This window comes from Lissotriton helveticus, chromosome 8 (genome assembly GCF_964261635.1).
Source record: "Lissotriton helveticus chromosome 8, aLisHel1.1, whole genome shotgun sequence".
NCBI lineage: Eukaryota > Metazoa > Chordata > Amphibia > Caudata > Salamandridae > Lissotriton > Lissotriton helveticus.
Genome location: NC_136069.1, coordinates 819,564,510 through 819,582,104, shown reverse-complemented (window position 1 = coordinate 819,582,104; position 17,595 = coordinate 819,564,510). Strand labels below are relative to the sequence as shown.

The window sequence follows — 17,595 nt, the reverse complement described above, 5'->3', positions numbered from 1 at the left end:
CTATCTGAACGCTTGTATATGCCTTGCAAGTTCAGCATTTTTGCAAATTGCTTAAAGAGAAATGTTTCCTATTTGCTCAGGCAGGGCAAGGTTAAAAGCATGAGACTCTAGCAAATAATCATCCACTACTGCAAAGAGAAAATTGATATTGGCTTTGAAATGCATACTTCAAAAGAGCACCAATGAAAGGGCTCATCCGGGATTTGAACCCGGGACCTCTCGCACCCAAAGCGAGAATCATACCCCTAGACCAACGAGCCGTTGAAAGACCCTCACCTCTGAAAAGGTAATACCAGCTCTAAGCCCGCAATGAAGATCATGCTGGGGTCTTTTTCATGCTTGGTCTGTGAATTCACAGGAAATTCAGTGTCAACTTACCCTTTCTCAAACGATAGCACTATCATTTGTAAGTGTCCCCTTTTATTTTTTCTCAGCATTGGACAAGTCTTACAGGAAGTCAGCAGTTATTTATATATTTCTGCATTGGCTAGAGCCTAAAGAGAAAGAATAAAAAGCTGTTCATAACAACATAAGAAACACATTTTGCCTTTTCTCTCAAATACTTATTCCCTTTGTGCAAATCGGAATGCCAAGGTGAATAGCTGGGCCACAGATTCTGGCTAATTATCTATCTCTTGAATGCAAGAAGCAATAAAAACTGCCTAATGCAGGACTAAAGCATTCCTTGCATAGCCTCTAACATCATAACATAACTGAGCTGCTGGTAACAAGCTAAGCAATGCCTTCCCAAAATGAGAAGTACATGTGCTTATGTGCTTATCCGCTCAATCAGCGCTCGATCAGGCTCGATCAGGCTCGATATAGGAAAGGTGGAAAGGGTCCAAATGGCTTTCCCTTCCTTTTTAGGGTGGGTCCTGCTGACTATCATAGGATTCCTCTTAAGAGTGGCCAGGGTCAGAGGAATAACTTTCAATGCTTCTTAGTGTTCTCTCCAGAAGCAGGCATTTTCTGTGCCTTTAATTTCAGGCTTTTCCCAGCAGTCTCTGTTCTGCCTATGTAAATTAACAAAAGCAGTGCTTATTCCTCACTTGCTCTAATGTCCTTCCTGTCCACAAAGCTCTGCCTAAGTATGCTTTTTTCTTTTTCAGGGAAATTTTAAATGGTTTCTCTGTCCACTCTGTGGCAGTAGAATGCTGATTATGATGCCATGTTTTGTGGAATCACCAAGGTACAACTACAGAGGAATATATGAGTCTGAAGGACATGGAACTCTTAGCTAACACATCACAATATGTGATGCTTGCCAACCAAGCACTACATTCTGGTGCGCTGATGATCAGAACATTCTGCTCCTAAAGGAAAGAAAATACCGCTTGATTGAAAATAAAGTCTCTGTTTATATTAACGCTCTCTCTCTCCCTATATCTATCTATCTATCTATCTATCTATCTATCTATCTATCTATCTATCTATCTATCTATCTATCTATCTATCTATCTATCTATCTATCTATCTATCTATCTATCTATCTATCTATCTATCTATCTATCTATCTATCTATCTATCTATCTATCTATCCATCTATCTATCTATCTATCTATCTATCTATCTATCTATCTATCTATCTATATATCTATCTATCTATCTATCTATATATCTATCTATCTATCTATCTATCTTTATATATGGATACATGCATACACCTACACATAGATATGCCATGCATTTCTTTGGATTTGTTTCAACCTCTTGCCATTTATTTGAGAATCCCTACTTTTCAAGTGACTGCAAATGAAGTAATCTCTGGCACGGTTTGGCTGATGCAAGGTAACCAAAACACAAGACAACTTTTAATAAAAATCATTGGTTTCTTTGTTAACGTGCACTGTCCAACATGGGACTTTCACACGTCAGGTAAATATGATAACCGATACACAACAGAAGCAGATGCAGATTGCTTATCAATGTCGTGATAGAACAGTTGTGATTTGAGTAGAAGAAGCGCCCCTGAATTGATACTTATTATATACAGCCTGTAAGATAATCAAAAATGCATGCTAGGAGAGGAGATGCAAATATAAATGTATTAGAAAAATACATAAAGAGGAGTGATATGCTTTTATTCATGCAAGGCTAGAAAAAATCCCCATACTGTCGAAAGCATTCATACACCACCAAATGGAAATAAACAATTCTGACATTAAACGAAAAGGTGAGGATGCATTTGTATCATCACCTTGAGAAGGATCATCTAGGAATTGAGCCCAAGCCTCAGCACTTAAAAACCAGAAACACTCCACTAAAATAAAAGGCCTGTTGGTGCCAACAATTCTCAAAGTTAATGCTTGTTCTGGTTGAGCATTGAACCGAATGCAGGGCTCTTTTGAAAGTGAGGTCTGTGAATCAACAGATACATCCACATGCCAATTATGTTATTGTTTTTAAGAGAATTCACTTTCTTGGAACGAGACTGCATGAACCCATCTTCAGGGCCTGGACAATTTCATGCAAAACGGCAACTCTCAACATTGCAGCCAAGACAATATAACTAGTGTTTCTGCCCGGTTTCGAACCGGGGACCTTTCCCGTGTGAGGCGAACGTGATAACCACTACACTACAGAAACAGATACCTACAGGTGATTCTTCTGTGATGAAACTGCTCAAAACAGGTTATTCCAAGGGCATCTGGTTTTAGATTTCTTTCATGCAACCTGCCCGACAGCCCTATCTGAACGCTTGTATATGCCTTGCAAGTTCAGCATTTTTGCAAAATGCTTAAAGAGAAATGTTTCCTATTTGCTTAGGCAGGGCAAGGTTAAAAGCATGAGACTCTAGCAAATATGCATCCACTACTGCAAAGAGAAAATTAATATTGGCTTTGAAATGCATACTTCAAAAGAGCACCAATGAAAGGGCTCGTCCGGGATTTGAACCCGGGACCTCACGCACCCAAAGCGAGAATCATACCCCTAGACCAACGAGCCGTTGAAAGACCCTCACCTCTGAAAAGGTAATACCAGCTCTAAGCCCGCAATGAAGATCATGCTGGGGTCTTTTTCATGCTTGGTCTGTGAATTCACAGGAAATTCAGTGTCAACTTACCCTTTCTCAAACGATAGCACTATCATTTGTAAGTGTCCCCTTTTATTTTGTCTCAGCATTGGACACGTCTTACAGGAAGTCAGCAGTTATTTATATATTTCTGCATTGGCTAGAGCCTAAAGAGAAAGAATAAAAAGCTGTTCATAACAACATAAGAAACACATTTTGCCTTTTCTCTCCAATACTGATTCCCTTTGTGCAAATCGGAATGCCAAGGTGAATAGCTGGGCCACAGATTCTGGCTAGTTATCTATCTCTTGAATGCAAGAAGCAATAAAAACTGCCTAATGCAGGACTAAAGCATTCCTTGCATAGCCTCTAACATCATAACATAACTGAGCTGCTGGTAACAAGCTAAGCAATGCATTCCCAAAATGAGAAGTACATGTGCTTATGTGCTTATCCGCTCAATCAGCGCTCGATCAGGCGAGATCAGGCGAGATATAGGAAAGGTGGAAAGGGTCCAAATGGCTGTCCCTTCCTTTTTAGGGTGGGTCCTGCTGACTATCATAGGATTCCTCTTAAGAGTGGCCAGGGTCAGAGGAAAAACTTTCAATGCTTCTTAGTGTTCTCTCCAGAAGCAGGCATTTTCTGTGCCTTTAATTTCAGGCTTTTCCCAGCAGTCTCTGTTCTGCCTATGTAAATTAACAAAAGCAGTGCTTATTCCTCACTTGCTCTAATGTCCTTCCTGTCCACAAAGCTCTGCCTAAGTATGCTTTTTTTCTTTTTCAGGGAAATTCTAAATGGTTTCTCTGTCCACTCTGTGGCAGTAGAATGCTGATTATGATGCCATGTTTTGTGGAATCACCAAGGTACAACTACAGAGGAATATATGAGTCTGAAGGACATGGAACTCTTAGCTAACACATCACAATATGTGATGCTTGCCAACCAAGCACTACATTCTGGTGCGCTGATGATCAGAACATTCTGCTCCTAAAGGAAAGAAAATACCGCTTGATTGAAAATAAAGTCTCTGTTTATATTAACGCTCTCTCTCTCCCTATATCTATCTATCTATCTATCTATCTATCTATCTATCTATCTATCTATCTATCTATCTATCTATCTATCTATCTATCTATCTATCTATCTATCTATCTATCTATATCTCTATCTATCTATCTATCTATCTATCTTTATATATGGATACATGCATACACCTACTCATAGATATGCCATGCATTTCTTTGGATTTGTTTCAACCTCTTGCCATTTATTTGAGAATCCCTACTTTTCAAGTGACTGCAAATGAAGTCATCTCTGGCACGTTTTGGCTGATGCAAGGTAACCAAAACACAAGACAACTTTTAATAAAAATCATTGGTTTCTTTGTTAACGTGCACTGTCAAACATGGGACTTTCACACGTCAGGTAAATATGATAACCAATACACAACAGAAGCAGATGCAGATTGCTTATCAATGTCGTGATAGAACAGTTGTGATTTGAGTAGTAGAAGCGCCCCTGAATTGATACTTATTATATACAGCCTGTAAGATAGTCAAAAATGCATGCTAGGAGAGGAGATGCAAATATAAATGTATTAGAAAAATACATAAAGAGGAGTGATATGCTTTTATTCATGCAAGGCTAGAAAAAATCCCCATACTGTCGAAAGCATTCATACACCACCAAATGGAAATAAACAATTCTGACATTAAACGAAAAGATGACGATGCATTTGTATCATCACCTTGAGAAGGATCATCTAGGAATTGAGCCCAAGCCTCAGCACTTAAAACCAGAAACACTCCACTAAAATAGGAGGCCTGTTGGTGCCAACAATTCTCAAAGTTAATGCTTGTTCTGGTTGAGCATTGAACCGAATGCAGGGCTCTTTTGAAAGTGAGGTTTGTGAATCAACAGATACATCCACATGCCAATTATGTTATTGTTTTTAAGAGAATTCACTTTCTTGGAACGAGACTGCATGAACCCATCTTCAGGGCCTGGACAATTTCATGCAAAACGGCAACTCTCAACATTGCAGCCAAGACAATATAACTAGTGTTTCTGCCCGGTTTCGAACCGGGGACCTTTCGCGTGTGAGGCGAACGTGATAACCACTACACTACAGAAACAGATACCTACAGGTGATTCTTCTGTGATGAAACTGCTCAAAACAGACTATTCCAAGGGCATCTGGTTTTAGATTTCTTTCATGCAACCTGCCCGACAGCCCTATCTGAACGCTTGTATATGCCTTGCAAGTTCAGCATTTTTGCAAATTGCTTAAAGAGAAATGTTTCCTATTTGCTCAGGCAGGGCAAGGTTAAAAGCATGAGACTCTAGCAAATAATCATCCACTACTGCAAAGAGAAAATTGATATTGGCTTTGAAATGCATACTTCAAAAGAGCACCAATGAAAGGGCTCATCCGGGATTTGAACCCGGGACCTCTCGCACCCAAAGCGAGAATCATACCCCTAGACCAACGAGCCGTTGAAAGACCCTCACCTCTGAAAAGGTAATACCAGCTCTAAGCCCGCAATGAAGATCATGCTGGGGTCTTTTTCATGCTTGGTCTGTGAATTCACAGGAAATTCAGTGTCAACTTACCCTTTCTCAAACGATAGCACTATCATTTGTAAGTGTCCCCTTTTATTTTTTCTCAGCATTGGACAAGTCTTACAGGAAGTCAGCAGTTATTTATATATTTCTGCATTGGCTAGAGCCTAAAGAGAAAGAATAAAAAGCTGTTCATAACAACATAAGAAACACATTTTGCCTTTTCTCTCAAATACTTATTCCCTTTGTGCAAATCGGAATGCCAAGGTGAATAGCTGGGCCACAGATTCTGGCTAATTATCTATCTCTTGAATGCAAGAAGCAATAAAAACTGCCTAATGCAGGACTAAAGCATTCCTTGCATAGCCTCTAACATCATAACATAACTGAGCTGCTGGTAACAAGCTAAGCAATGCCTTCCCAAAATGAGAAGTACATGTGCATATGTGCTTATCCGCTCAATCAGCGCTCGATCAGGCGAGATATAGGAAAGGTGGAAAGGGTCCAAATGGCTGTCCCTTCCTTTTTAGGGTGGGTCCTGCTGACTATCATAGGATTCCTCTTAAGAGTGGCCAGGGTCAGAGGAAAAACGTTCAATGCTTCTTAGTGTTCTCTCCAGAAGCAGGCATTTTCTGTGCCTTTAATTTCAGGCTTTTCCCAGCAGTCTCTGTTCTGCCTATGTAAATTAACAAAAGCAGTGCTTATTCCTCACTTGCTCTAATGTCCTTCCTGTCCACAAAGCTCTGCCTAAGTATGCTTTTTTTCTTTTTCAGGGAAATTCTAAATGGTTTCTCTGTCCACTCTGTGGCAGTAGAATGCTGATTATGATGCCATGTTTTGTGGAATCACCAAGGTACAACTACAGAGGAATATATGAGTCTGAAGGACATGGAACTCTTAGCTAACACATCACAATATGTGATGCTTGCCAACCAAGCACTACATTCTGGTGCGCTGATGATCAGAACATTCTGCTCCTAAAGGAAAGAAAATACCGCTTGATTGAAAATAAAGTCTCTGTTTATATTAACGCTCTCTCTATCCCTATATCTATCTATCTATCTATCTATCTATCTATCTATCTATCTATCTATCTATCTATCTATCTATCTATCTATCTATCTATCTATCTATCTATCTATCTATCTATCTATCTATCTATCTATCTATCTATCTATCTATCTATCTATCTATCTATCTATCTATCTATCTATCTATCTATATATCTATCTATCTATCTATCTATCTATCTATCTATATATCTATCTATCTATCTATCTATCTATCTATCTTTATATATAGATACATGCATACACCTAGACATAGATATGCCATGCATTTCTTTGGATTTGTTTCAACCTCTTGCCATTTATTTGAGAATCCCTACTTTTCAAGTGACTGCAAATGAAGTAATCTCTGGCACGGTTTGGCTGATGCAAGGTAACCAAAACACAAGACAACTTTAATAAAAATCATTGGTTTCTTTGTTAACGTGCACTGTCCAACATGGGACTTTCACACGTCAGGTAAATATGATAACCGATACACAACAGAAGCAGATGCAGATTGCTTATCAATGTCGTGATAGAACAGTTGTGATTTGAGTAGAAGAAGCGCCCCTGAATTGATACTTATTATATACAGCCTGTAAGATAGTCAAAAATGCATGCTAGGAGAGGAGATGCAAATATAAATGTATTAGAAAAATACATAAAGAGGAGTGATATGCTTTTATTCATGCAAGGCTAGAAAAAATCCCCATACTGTCGAAAGCATTCATACACCACCAAATGGAAATAAACAATTCTGACATTAAACGAAAAGGTGACGATGCATTTGTATCATCACCTTGAGAAGGATCATCTAGGAATTGAGCCCAAGCCTCAGCACTTAAAAACCAGAAACACTCCACTAAAATAAGAGGCCTGTTGGTGCCAACAATTCTCAAAGTTAATGCTTGTTCTGGTTGAGCATTGAACCGAATGCAGGGCTCTTTTGAAAGTGAGGTCTGTGAATCAACAGATACATCCACATGCCAATTATGTTATTGTTTTTAAGAGAATTCACTTTCTTGGAACGAGACTGCATGAACCCATCTTCAGGGCCTGGACAATTTCATGCAAAACGGCAACTCTCAACATTGCAGCCAAGACAATATAACTAGTGTTTCTGCCCGGTTTCGAACCGGGGACCTTTCGCGTGTGAGGCAAACGTGATAACCACTACACTACAGAAACAGATACCTACAGGTGATTCTCCTGTGATGAAACTGCTCAAAACAGGTTATTCCAAGGGCATCTGGTTTTAGATTTCTTTCATGCAACCTGCCCGACAGCCCTATCTGAACGCTTGTATATGCCTTGCAAGTTCAGCATTTTTGCAAAATGCTTAAAGAGAAATGTTTCCTATTTGCTCAGGCAGGGCAAGGTTAAAAGCATGAGACTCTAGCAAATATGCATCCACTACTGCAAAGAGAAAATTAATATTGGCTTTGAAATGCATACTTCAAAAGAGCACCAATGAAAGGGCTCGTCCGGGATTTGAACCCAGGACCTCTCGCACCCTAAGCGAGAATCATACCCCTAGACCAACGAGCCGTTGAAAGACCCTCACCTCTGAAAAGGTAATACCAGCTCTAAGCCCGCAATGAAGATCATGCTGGGGTCTTTTTCATGCTTGGTCTGTGAATTCACAGGAAATTCAGTGTCAACTTACCCTTTCTCAAACGATAGCACTATCATTTGTAAGTGTCCCCTTTTATTTTGTCTCAGCATTGGACACGTCTTACAGGAAGTCAGCAGTTATTTATATATTTCTGCATTGGCTAGAGCCTAAAGAGAAAGAATAAAAAGCTGTTCATAACAACATAAGAAACACATTTTGCCTTTTCTCTCCAATACTGATTCCCTTTGTGCAAATCGAAATGCCAAGGTGAATAGCTGGGCCACAGATTCTGGCTAGTTATCTATCTCTTGAATGCAAGAAGCAATAAAAACTGCCTAATGCAGGACTAAAGCATTCCTTGCATAGCCTCTAACATCATAACATAACTGAGCTGCTGGTAACAAGCTAAGCAATGCATTCCCAAAATGAGAAGTACATGTGCTTATGTGCTTATCCGCTCAATCAGCGCTCGATCAGGCTCGATCAGGCGAGATATAGGAAAGGTGGAAAGGGTCCAAATGGCTGTCCCTTCCTTTTTAGGGTGGGTCCTGCTGACTATCATAGGATTCCTCTTGAGAGTGGCCAGGGTCAGAGGAAAAACTTTCAATGCTTCTTAGTGTTCTCTCCAGAAGCAGGCATTTTCTGTTCCTTTAATTTCAGGCTTTTCCCAGCAGTCTCTGTTCTGCCTATGTAAATTAACAAAAGCAGTGCTTATTCCTCACTTGCTCTAATGTCCTTCCTGTCCACAAAGCTCTGCCTAAGTATGCTTTTTTTCTTTTTCAGGGAAATTCTAAATGGTTTCTCTGTCCACTCTGTGGCAGTAGAATGCTGATTATGATGCCATGTTTTGTGGAATCACCAAGGTACAACTACAGAGGAATATATGAGTCTGAAGGACATGGAACTCTTAGCTAACACATCACAATATGTGATGCTTGCCAACCAAGCACTACATTCTGGTGCGCTGATGATCAGAACATTCTGCTCCTAAAGGAAAGAAAATACCGCTTGATTGAAAATAAAGTCTCTGTTTATATTAACGCTCTCTCTCTCCCTATATCTATCTATCTATCTATCTATCTATCTATTTAACTATCTATCTATCTATCTATCTATCTATCTATCTATCTATCTATCTATCTATCTATCTATCTATCTATCTATCTATCTATCTATCTATCTATCTATCTATCTATCTATCTATCTATCTATCTATATCTCTATCTATCTATCTATCTATCTATCTATCTTTATATATGGATACATGCATACACCTACTCATAGATATGCCATGCATTTCTTTGGATTTGTTTCAACCTCTTGCCATTTATTTGAGAATCCCTACTTTTCAAGTGACTGCAAATGAAGTCATCTCTGGCACGTTTTGGCTGATGCAAGGTAACCAAAACACAAGACAACTTTTAATAAAAATCATTGGTTTCTTTGTTAACGTGCACTGTCAAACATGGGACTTTCACACGTCAGGTAAATATGATAACCAATACACAACAGAAGCAGATGCAGATTGCTTATCAATGTCGTGATAGAACAGTTGTGATTTGAGTAGTAGAAGCGCCCCTGAATTGATACTTATTATATACAGCCTGTAAGATAGTCAAAAATGCATGCTAGGAGAGGAGATGCAAATATAAATGTATTAGAAAAATACATAAAGAGGAGTGATATGCTTTTATTCATGCAAGGCTAGAAAAAATCCCCATACTGTCGAAAGCATTCATACACCACCAAATGGAAATAAACAATTCTGACATTAAACGAAAAGGTGACGATGCATTCGTATCATCACCTTGAGAAGGATCATCTAGGAATTGAGCCCAAGCCTCAGCACTTAAAACCAGAAACACTCCACTAAAATAGGAGGCCTGTTGGTGCCAACAATTCTGAAAGTTAATGCTTGTTCTGGTTGAGCATTGAACCGAATGCAGGGCTCTTTTGAAAGTGAGGTTTGTGAATCAACAGATACATCCACATGCCAATTATGTTATTGTTTTTAAGAGAATTCACTTTCTTGGAACGAGATTGCATGAACCCATCTTCAGGGCCTGGACAATTTCATGCAAAACGGCAACTCTCAACATTGCAGCCAAGACAATATAACTAGTGTTTCTGCCCGGTTTCGAACCGGGGACCTTTCGCGTGTGAGGCGAACGTGATAACCACTACACTACAGAAACAGATACCTACAGGTGATTCTTCTGTGATGAAACTGCTCAAAACAGGCTATTCCAAGGGCATCTGGTTTTAGATTTCTTTCATGCAACCTGCCCGACAGCCCTATCTGAACGCTTGTATATGCCTTGCAAGTTCAGCATTTTTGCAAATTGCTTAAAGAGAAATGTTTCCTATTTGCTCAGGCAGGGCAAGGTTAAAAGCATGAGACTCTAGCAAATAATCATCCACTACTGCAAAGAGAAAATTGATATTGGCTTTGAAATGCATACTTCAAAAGAGCACCAATGAAAGGGCTCATCCGGGATTTGAACCCAGGACCTCTCGCACCCAAAGCGAGAATCATACCCCTAGACCAACGAGCCGTTGAAAGACCCTCACCTCTGAAAAGGTAATACCAGCTCTAAGCCCGCAATGAAGATCATGCTGGGGTCTTTTTCATGCTTGGTCTGTGAATTCACAGGAAATTCAGTGTCAACTTACCCTTTCTCAAACGATAGCACTATCATTTGTAAGTGTCCCCTTTTATTTTGTCTCAGCATTGGACACGTCTTACAGGAAGTCAGCAGTTATTTATATATTTCTGCATTGGCTAGAGCCTAAAGAGAAAGAATAAAAAGCTGTTCATAACAACATAAGAAACACATTTTGCCTTTTCTCTCCAATACTGATTCCCTTTGTGCAAATCGAAATGCCAAGGTGAATAGCTGGGCCACAGATTCTGGCTAGTTATCTATCTCTTGAATGCAAGAAGCAATAAAAACTGCCTAATGCAGGACTAAAGCATTCCTTGCATAGCCTCTAACATCATAACATAACTGAGCTGCTGGTAACAAGCTAAGCAATGCATTCCCAAAATGAGAAGTACATGTGCTTATGTGCTTATCCGCTCAATCAGCGCTCGATCAGGCTCGATCAAGGAAAGGTGGAAAGGGTCCAAATGGCTGTCCCTTCCTTTTTAGGGTGGGTCCTGCTGACTATCATAGGATTCCTCTTGAGAGTGGCCAGGGTCAGAGGAAAAACTTTCAATGGTTCTTAGTGTTCTCTCCAGAAGCAGGCATTTTCTGTTCCTTTAATTTCAGGCTTTTCCCAGCAGTCTCTGTTCTGCCTATGTAAATTAACAAAAGCAGTGCTTATTCCTCACTTGCTCTAATGTCCTTCCTGTCCACAAAGCTCTGCCTAAGTATGCTTTTTTTCTTTTTCAGGGAAATTCTAAATGGTTTCTCTGTCCACTCTGTGGCAGTAGAATGCTGATTATGATGCCATGTTTTGTGGAATCACCAAGGTACAACTACAGAGGAATATATGAGTCTGAAGGACATGGAACTCTTAGCTAACACATCACAAAATGTGATGCTTGCCAACCAAGCACTACATTCTGGTGCGCTGATGATCAGAACATTCTGCTCCTAAAGGAAAGAAAATACCGCTTGATTGAAAATAAAGTCTCTGTTTATATTAACGCTCTCTCTCTCCCTATATCTATCTATCTATCTATCTATCTATCTATCTATCTATCTATCTATCTATCTATCTATCTATCTATCTATCTATCTATCTATCTATCTATATCTCTATCTATCTATCTATCTATCTATCTATCTTTATATATGGATACATGCATACACCTACTCATAGATATGCCATGCATTTCTTTGGATTTGTTTCAACCTCTTGCCATTTATTTGAGAATCCCTACTTTTCAAGTGACTGCAAATGAAGTCATCTCTGGCACGTTTTGGCTGATGCAAGGTAACCAAAACACAAGACAACTTTTAATAAAAATCATTGGTTTCTTTGTTAACGTGCACTGTCAAACATGGGACTTTCACACGTCAGGTAAATATGATAACCAATACACAACAGAAGCAGATGCAGATTGCTTATCAATGTCGTGATAGAACAGTTGTGATTTGAGTAGTAGAAGCGCCCCTGAATTGATACTTATTATATACAGCCTGTAAGATAGTCAAAAATGCATGCTAGGAGAGGAGATGCAAATATAAATGTATTAGAAAAATACATAAAGAGGAGTGATATGCTTTTATTCATGCAAGGCTAGAAAAAATCCCCATACTGTCGAAAGCATTCATACACCACCAAATGGAAATAAACAATTCTGACATTAAACGAAAAGGTGACGATGCATTTGTATCATCACCTTGAGAAGGATCATCTAGGAATTGAGCCCAAGCCTCAGCACTTAAAACCAGAAACACTCCACTAAAATAGGAGGCCTGTTGGTGCCAACAATTCTCAAAGTTAATGCTTGTTCTGGTTGAGCATTGAACCGAATGCAGGGCTCTTTTGAAAGTGAGGTTTGTGAATCAACAGATACATCCACATGCCAATTATGTTATTGTTTTTAAGAGAATTCACTTTCTTGGAACGAGATTGCATGAACCCATCTTCAGGGCCTGGACAATTTCATGCAAAACGGCAACTCTCAACATTGCAGCCAAGACAATATAACTAGTGTTTCTGCCCGGTTTCGAACCGGGGACCTTTCGCGTGTGAGGCGAACGTGATAACCACTACACTACAGAAAAAGATACCTACAGGTGATTCTTCTGTGATGAAACTGCTCAAAACAGACTATTCCAAGGGCATCTGGTTTTAGATTTCTTTCATGCAACCTGCCCGACAGCCCTATCTGAACGCTTGTATATGCCTTGCAAGTTCAGCATTTTTGCAAATTGCTTAAAGAGAAATGTTTCCTATTTGCTCAGGCAGGGCAAGGTTAAAAGCATGAGACTCTAGCAAATAATCATCCACTACTGCAAAGAGAAAATTGATATTGGCTTTGAAATGCATACTTCAAAAGAGCACCAATGAAAGGGCTCATCCGGGATTTGAACCCGGGACCTCTCGCACCCAAAGCGAGAATCATACCCCTAGACCAACGAGCCGTTGAAAGACCCTCACCTCTGAAAAGGTAATACCAGCTCTAAGCCCGCAATGAAGATCATGCTGGGGTCTTTTTCATGCTTGGTCTGTGAATTCACAGGAAATTCAATGTCAACTTACCCTTTCTCAAACGATAGCACTATCATTTGTAAGTGTCCCCTTTTATTTTGTCTCAGCATTGGACACGTCTTACAGGAAGTCAGCAGTTATTTATATATTTCTGCATTGGCTAGAGCCTAAAGAGAAAGAATAAAAAGCTGTTCATAACAACATAAGAAACACATTTTGCCTTTTCTCTCCAATACTGATTCCCTTTGTGCAAATCGAAATGCCAAGGTGAATAGCTGGGCCACAGATTCTGGCTAGTTATCTATCTCTTGAATGCAAGAAGCAATAAAAACTGCCTAATGCAGGACTAAAGCATTCCTTGCATAGCCTCTAACATCATAACATAACTGAGCTGCTGGTAACAAGCTAAGCAATGCATTCCCAAAATGAGAAGTACATGTGCTTATGTGCTTATCCGCTCAATCAGCGCTCGCTCAGGCTCGATCAGGCGAGATATAGGAAAGGTGGAAAGGGTCCAAATGGCTGTCCCTTCCTTTTTAGGGTGGGTCCTGCTGACTATCATAGGATTCCTCTTGAGAGTGGCCAGGGTCAGAGGAAAAACTTTCAATGCTTCTTAGTGTTCTCTCCAGAAGCAGGCATTTTCTGTTCCTTTAATTTCAGGCTTTTCCCAGCAGTCTCTGTTCTGCCTATGTAAATTAACAAAAGCAGTGCTTATTCCTCACTTGCTCTAATGTCCTTCCTGTCCACAAAGCTCTGCCTAAGTATGCTTTTTTTCTTTTTCAGGGAAATTCTAAATGGTTTCTCTGTCCACTCTGTGGCAGTAGAATGCTGATTATGATGCCATGTTTTGTGGAATCACCAAGGTACAACTACAGAGGAATATATGAGTCTGAAGGACATGGAACTCTTAGCTAACACATCACAATATGTGATGCTTGCCAACCAAGCACTACATTCTGGTGCGCTGATGATCAGAACATTCTGCTCCTAAAGGAAAGAAAATACCGCTTGATTGAAAATAAAGTCTCTGTTTATATTAACGCTCTCTCTCTCCCTATATCTATCTATCTATCTATCTATCTATCTATCTATCTATCTATCTATCTATCTATCTATCTATCTATCTATCTATCTATCTATCTATCTATCTATCTATCTATCTATCTATCTATCTATCTATCTATCTATCTATCTATCTATCTATCTATCTATCTATCTATCTATCTATCTATCTATCTATCTATCTATCTATATCTCTATCTATCTATCTATCTATCTATCTATCTTTATATATGGATACATGCATACACCTACTCATAGATATGCCATGCATTTCTTTGGATTTGTTTCAACCTCTTGCCATTTATTTGAGAATCCCTACTTTTCAAGTGACTGCAAATGAAGTCATCTCTGGCACGTTTTGGCTGATGCAAGGTAACCAAAACACAAGACAACTTTTAATAAAAATCATTGGTTTCTTTGTTAACGTGCACTGTCAAACATGGGACTTTCACACGTCAGGTAAATATGATAACCAATACACAACAGAAGCAGATGCAGATTGCTTATCAATGTCGTGATAGAACAGTTGTGATTTGAGTAGTAGAAGCGCCCCTGAATTGATACTTATTATATACAGCCTGTAAGATAGTCAAAAATGCATGCTAGGAGAGGAGATGCAAATATAAATGTATTAGAAAAATACATAAAGAGGAGTGATATGCTTTTATTCATGCAAGGCTAGAAAAAAATCCCCATACTGTCGAAAGCATTCATACACCACCAAATGGAAATAAACAATTCTGACATTAAACGAAAAGGTGACGATGCATTTGTATCATCACCTTGAGAAGGATCATCTAGGAATTGAGCCCAAGCCTCAGCACTTAAAACCAAAAACACTCCACTAAAATAGGAGGCCTGTTGGTGCCAACAATTCTCAAAGTTAATGCTTGTTCTGGTTGAGCATTGAACCGAATGCAGGGCTCTTTTGAAAGTGAGGTCTGTGAATCAACAGATACATCCACATGCCAATTATGTTATTGTTTTTAAGAGAATTCACTTTCTTGGAACGAGACTGCATGAACCCACCTTCAGGGCCTGGACAATTTCATGCAAAACGGCAACTCTCAACATTGCAGCCAAGACAATATAACTAGTGTTTCTGCCCGGTTTCGAACCGGGGACCTTTCGCGTGTGAGGCGAACGTGATAACCACTACACTACAGAAACAGATACCTACAGGTGATTCTTCTGTGATGAAACTGCTCAAAACAGACTATTCCAAGGGCATCTGGTTTTAGATTTCTTTCATGCAACCTGCCCGACAGCCCTATCTGAACGCTTGTATATGCCTTGCAAGTTCAGCATTTTTGCAAAATGCTTAAAGAGAAATGTTTCCTATTTGCTCAGGCAGGGCAAGGTTAAAAGCATGAGACTCTAGCAAATAATCATCCACTACTGCAAAGAGAAAATTGATATTGGCTTTGAAATGCATACTTCAAAAGAGCACCAATGAAAGGGCTCGTCCGGGATTTGAACCCGGGACCTCTCGCACCCAAAGTGAGAATCATACCCCTAGACCAACGAGCCGTTGAAAGGCCCTCACCTCTGAAAAGGTAATACCAGCTCTAAGCCCGCAATGAAGATCATGCTGGGGTCTTTTTCATGCTTGGTCTGTGAATTCACAGGAAATTCAGTGTCAACTTACCCTTTCTCAAACGATAGCACTATCATTTGTAAGTGTCCCCTTTTATTTTTTCTCAGCATTGGACAAGTCTTACAGGAAGTCAGCAGTTATTTATATATTTCTGCATTGGCTAGAGCCTAAAGAGAAAGAATAAAAAGCTGTTCATAACAACATAAGAAACACATTTTGCCTTTTCTCTCAAATACTTATTCCCTTTGTGCAAATCGGAATGCCAAGGTGAATAGCTGGGCCACAGATTCTGGCTAATTATCTATCTCTTGAATGCAAGAAGCAATAAAAACTGCCTAATGCAGGACTAAAGCATTCCTTGCATAGCCTCTAACATCATAACATAACTGAGCTGCTGGTAACAAGCTAAGCAATGCCTTCCCAAAATGAGAAGTACATGTGCTTATGTGCTTATCCGCTCAATCAGCGCTCGATCAGGCTCGATATAGGAAAGGTGGAAAGGGTCCAAATGGCTTTCCCTTCCTTTTTAGGGTGGGTCCTGCTGACTATCATAGGATTCCTCTTAAGAGTGGCCAGGGTCAGAGGAATAACTTTCAATGCTTCTTAGTGTTCTCTCCAGAAGCAGGCATTTTCTGTGCCTTTAATTTCAGGCTTTTCCCAGCAGTCTCTGTTCTGCCTATGTAAATTAACAAAAGCAGTGCTTATTCCTCACTTGCTCTAATGTCCTTCCTGGCCACAAAGCTCTGCCTAAGTATGCTTTTTTTCTTTTTCAGGGAAATTCTAAATGGTTTCTCTGTCCACTCTGTGGCAGTAGAATGCTGATTATGATGCCATGTTTTGTGGAATCATCAAGGTACAACTACAGAGGAATATATGAGTCTGAAGGACATGGAACTCTTAGCTAACACATCACAATGTGTGATGCTTGCCAACCAAGCACTACATTCTGGTGCGCTGATGATCAGAACATTCTGCTCCTAAAGGAAAGAAAATACCGCTTGATTGAAAATAAAGTCTCTGTTTATATTAACGCTCTCTCTCTCCCTATATCTATCTATCTATCTATCTATCTATCTATTTAACTATCTATCTATCTATCTATCTATCTATCTATCTATCTATCTATCTATCTATCTATCTATCTATCTATCTATCTATCTATCTATCTATCTATCTATCTATCTATCTATCTATCTATCTATCTATCTATCTATCTATATCTCTATCTATCTATCTATCTATCTATCTATCTTTATATATGGATACATGCATACACCTACTCATAGATATGCCATGCATTTCTTTGGATTTGTTTCAACCTCTTGCCATTTATTTGAGAATCCCTACTTTTCAAGTGACTGCAAATGAAGTCATCTCTGGCACGTTTTGGCTGATGCAAGGTAACCAAAACACAAGACAACTTTTAATAAAAATCATTGGTTTCTTTGTTAACGTGCACTGTCAAACATGGGACTTTCACACGTCAGGTAAATATGATAACCAATACACAACAGAAGCAGATGCAGATTGC

General features: G+C 39.4%; 13 non-coding genes across 13 annotated transcripts; all 13 read right to left on the bottom strand.

Annotated features, from left to right (window-relative positions):
- Positions 1-188: 188 nt before the first annotated feature.
- Positions 189-260, bottom strand: TRNAP-UGG (transfer RNA proline (anticodon UGG)). The gene has a single exon. It is a non-coding gene; the product is annotated as a tRNA-Pro (tRNA).
- Positions 261-2,513: 2,253 nt separating this feature from the next.
- TRNAV-CAC (transfer RNA valine (anticodon CAC)) lies at positions 2,514-2,586 on the bottom strand. Its single transcript has one exon. It is a non-coding gene; the product is annotated as a tRNA-Val (tRNA).
- A 288-nt stretch (positions 2,587-2,874) lies between these two features.
- On the bottom strand, positions 2,875-2,946 carry TRNAP-UGG (transfer RNA proline (anticodon UGG)). Its single transcript has one exon. It is a non-coding gene; the product is annotated as a tRNA-Pro (tRNA).
- Positions 2,947-5,075: 2,129 nt separating this feature from the next.
- On the bottom strand, positions 5,076-5,148 carry TRNAV-CAC (transfer RNA valine (anticodon CAC)). Its single transcript has one exon. It is a non-coding gene; the product is annotated as a tRNA-Val (tRNA).
- A 288-nt stretch (positions 5,149-5,436) lies between these two features.
- TRNAP-UGG (transfer RNA proline (anticodon UGG)) lies at positions 5,437-5,508 on the bottom strand. Its single transcript has one exon. It is a non-coding gene; the product is annotated as a tRNA-Pro (tRNA).
- Positions 5,509-7,739: 2,231 nt separating this feature from the next.
- Positions 7,740-7,812, bottom strand: TRNAV-CAC (transfer RNA valine (anticodon CAC)). The gene has a single exon. It is a non-coding gene; the product is annotated as a tRNA-Val (tRNA).
- Positions 7,813-8,100: 288 nt separating this feature from the next.
- TRNAP-AGG (transfer RNA proline (anticodon AGG)) lies at positions 8,101-8,172 on the bottom strand. The gene has a single exon. It is a non-coding gene; the product is annotated as a tRNA-Pro (tRNA).
- A 2,189-nt stretch (positions 8,173-10,361) lies between these two features.
- TRNAV-CAC (transfer RNA valine (anticodon CAC)) lies at positions 10,362-10,434 on the bottom strand. The gene has a single exon. It is a non-coding gene; the product is annotated as a tRNA-Val (tRNA).
- Positions 10,435-10,722: 288 nt separating this feature from the next.
- Positions 10,723-10,794, bottom strand: TRNAP-UGG (transfer RNA proline (anticodon UGG)). The gene has a single exon. It is a non-coding gene; the product is annotated as a tRNA-Pro (tRNA).
- A 2,111-nt stretch (positions 10,795-12,905) lies between these two features.
- Positions 12,906-12,978, bottom strand: TRNAV-CAC (transfer RNA valine (anticodon CAC)). Its single transcript has one exon. It is a non-coding gene; the product is annotated as a tRNA-Val (tRNA).
- A 288-nt stretch (positions 12,979-13,266) lies between these two features.
- Positions 13,267-13,338, bottom strand: TRNAP-UGG (transfer RNA proline (anticodon UGG)). The gene has a single exon. It is a non-coding gene; the product is annotated as a tRNA-Pro (tRNA).
- A 2,226-nt stretch (positions 13,339-15,564) lies between these two features.
- On the bottom strand, positions 15,565-15,637 carry TRNAV-CAC (transfer RNA valine (anticodon CAC)). The gene has a single exon. It is a non-coding gene; the product is annotated as a tRNA-Val (tRNA).
- Positions 15,638-15,925: 288 nt separating this feature from the next.
- TRNAP-UGG (transfer RNA proline (anticodon UGG)) lies at positions 15,926-15,997 on the bottom strand. The gene has a single exon. It is a non-coding gene; the product is annotated as a tRNA-Pro (tRNA).
- Positions 15,998-17,595: the final 1,598 nt, after the last annotated feature.